Genomic DNA, 3,636 nt, shown 5'->3' with positions numbered 1-3,636 from the left:
CATCCACTGTGAAGCTGTTTATTGGACCAGTTGTGAGGACTTTTGTTTCTTTATATTGATGTGTAATCCATACTACAGACTGTAGTCTTTATTCTTCATCAGTAAGTGCTTCAAGTCATCCTCATTTTTAGAAAGCAAATTTGTGTCATCTGCATATTGCAGGTTGTTAATGGATCTTCCTCCAATCCTGATGCTATGTTCTTCTTCATATAATCCAGGTTCTCAGATTATTTTCTCAGCACACAAGTTGAATAAGTATGGTGAAAGGACACAACCTTGACGCACTCCCTTCTTGATTTTGAACCATGCAGTATCTTCTTGTTCTGTTCAAATGACAACTTCCTGATCTATGTACAGGTTCCTCATGAGTACAATCAAGTGTTCTGGAATTCCCATTCTTCTCAATATTATCCATAATTTCTTATGATCCACACAATTGAATGCTTTTGCATAGACAATGTGTTAGACTGGATTCTCTGGAGAAACAAAACCAGTAAAGCTTATATATACAAATAGAAAGAGAAATTTATCTTAGGAAAATATCTCACACACTTATGTTGTTGTTGTTGTTATGTGCCATCAAGTCAGACTTGACTCAGCGACCCCTCCTTGGGTTTCTGAGGCAATATCACTATAGAAGTAGATTGCTCAACCTTCCTTCTGAGGAGCAGCCTGTGGGTTTGAACCGCCAGCCTTAGCAGTCAAGTGTCTTAGGCACTACCTACCAAAGCTCCCCACACACTTATAGAGGCTGGCAACTCCAAAGTTGTTGGACCAAACATCAAGCTAGAGGCTTTTCCTGACTCATGCAGCTGCAGGGGCTGAGGAGCTCAAGGTTGGCAGGCAGTATACTGGCTGTTGACTCCAACGAATGATGAATCCAAGATCTCCAGGCCTAATGGTGGATTTTTCACTCACGGACAGTTGTAGGCAGAATCCCAATCCACAGAAGCATGTCTCTTTTCCCAGGATGTCCATAAATATACTGGAAGCAGGCCACACCCCTAGGGAAAAACTTTCAATAGGTTGGCTGCTCAAAGCATATATATCTGATCCTATCATTGGAACAACCCACATCACAATTGCTTAAACCACACAGAATTGTGGTCCAGCCAAGTTGACACACAGCTCCAACTATCACAGTCCACCCCTTGTCAACTTGCCAGTTGTACACATCTTCTTAACAATATATAATCTCTAAATAAGGACAATTATAAAGTCATATTTGCACCTAACATGATACACTAACACACATACAGCTGAAACACATTCACCTTATTTACATTTAACAGTTCATAACAGAAAGAAGCAAAAATATTTGATGCACATATGCAATGAAGAAATATAACAATCACAGTCCTTGTTTCTGCAACTGGTCATGTGTTCATAGCTGATATTCAGAACTACCCTCTTCCACCACCCATTCTGTATTTCTCTTGCCCTCACCAAGCACCTCAGCTGATCATGGTTCTTTGCCTGGTGAGTTGACTCAAACTTTCGTTCCTGAAGGGTCTGGGCCATTAGCAGTCATATCAGTATTGGGTTGCTGTAATTTTCCATTAACTTTAATCATAGGGCATGATAGTACTAAGAGACATACTAAAGAATTTCCTGTATTCCAGACATATTCTTCTTTACCTCCATTATGTAATGTCAATCCAATTACCAATTCCCCTTGGTAATCAGGATCTATCACACCAGATAGTACAATAATGCCTTTCTTTGTCTGTTGATCCAGAGGCATGAGGAAGCTAAATTGGCTGGGTGGCATTCTTAATTTCCAGTTCAATGCAATCAGTATTGTGTCTCCAGGTGGGAGTGTTCCTCCCCTGGGAGGATCTCCAGACCTGCAGAGCATAGAGTAGCAGAGACAGGAAGCAAAAATTTTTTTGAGTGGGTCACTAGGGATAATAGTGAGTGGTACCACTCCCGTTTCCACTCCTTGGTTCCTGGACCAGAGAATCCTGGCTATTGGAGAAAAAGCACCGTATATTGGATGCTCATTTAGAGCATATACAGGCTCCTGGAGAACATTGTCCCAACTCTTCAAGGTATTCCACCTAGCTTGCACCATAATTGTGCTTTCAGTAGGCCATTCCATTGTTCTGTCAGGCCAGCTGCTTCAGGATGATGGGGAACATGGTAAGACCAGTGAATTCCATGAGCATAGGCCCTTGCCTCACTTCATTTGCTGTGAAGTGAGTCCCTTCATCTGAAGCAATGCTGTGTGGGATACCATGATGGTGGATAAGGCATTCTGTAAGTGCATAGATGGTAGTTTTGGCAAAAGCATTGCATGCAAGGAAAGCAAATCCATATCCAGAATAAGTATCTATTCCAGTAAGAAAACGCTGTCCTTTCCATGATGGAAGTGGTCCAACGTAATCAACCTGCCACCACGTTGCTGGCAGATCACCCGAGGAATGGTTCAATATTGCAGACTCAGTGTAGGTCTCTGCTGCAGGCAGATTGGGCAGTGGCGATAGCCAAATCAGCCTTGGTAAGTGAGAGTCCATGTTGCTAAGCCCATGCATGACCTCCATCCCTACCACAATGGCCACTTTTTCCATGAGCTCATTGAGCAATGATAGGAATTGCTGGGGAAAAAGGACGGCTGGTTTCCACTGAACGTGTCATCCTATCCACATGATTGTTAAAGTTCTCCTCTGCTGAGGTCACCTTTTCGTGCACATTCACATGAGACACAAATATCTTTACTCCTTTGTCCCATTAAGAGAGATCTATCCACATACCTCTTCCCCATACATCCTTTCCACCAATTTTCCAATCATGCTCCTTCCAAGTCCCAGACCATCCAGCCAGGTCATTAGCCATAGCCCATGAATTTGTATACAATAGCACATCTGGCCATTTCTTATTCCATGCAAAATGAACAACCATATGCACAATTCAAAGTTCTGCCCATTGGGAGGATTTCCCCTCACCACTGTCTTTCAAGGAAGTCCCAGAAAGGGGCTATAGTGCTGCTGCTGTCCACTTTCAAGTAGTGCCTGCATATCGTACAGAACCATCCATAAACCAGGCAGGAGTTTTCTCTTCCTCAGTCAACTGATCATAATGAACTCCCCATGAGGCCGTAGGTGCAGACTGGGAGAGGGAAGGTAATGTGACTGGAGTGGAGACCATAGGCATTTGGGCCACTTCCTCATGCAAGTTATTTGTGCCTTCAGGTCCTGCTCGAGCCCTATCTCTGATTACCACTTCCATTTAATGATGGAGTGCTGCTGTGCACATTCAACTTTATGACTCTGTGGGTCAGACAACACCTAGTTCATGACAGGAAGCTCAGGCCTCATGGGCACTTGGTGGCCCATGGTTAGGTGTTCAGTCTCTACTAAAGCCCAATAAAAAGCCAAAAGCTGTTTCTCAAAAGGAAAGTCGTTATCTGCAGAGGATGACAGGGCTTTCCTCCAAAATCCCAAAGGTCTGCATTGCGATTCACCAATGTGTTGTTGTTAAGTGCCGTCGAGTCGTTTCTGACTCATGGCGACCCCATGCACAGCAGAACAAAACACTGCCCGATCCCGCGCCAGCCCCACAATCCCTGCTATACTTGAGCCCATCATCGCAGCCACTGTGTCAATCCATCTCGTTGAAGGCCTCCCCCTCTTTTGT

Source organism: Orycteropus afer, unplaced genomic scaffold (genome assembly GCF_000298275.1).
Source record: "Orycteropus afer afer isolate SDZICR_OR568_19922 unplaced genomic scaffold, OryAfe1.0 scaffold00013, whole genome shotgun sequence".
Lineage (NCBI taxonomy): Eukaryota > Metazoa > Chordata > Mammalia > Tubulidentata > Orycteropodidae > Orycteropus > Orycteropus afer.
This window is presented reverse-complemented; position numbering follows the sequence as displayed.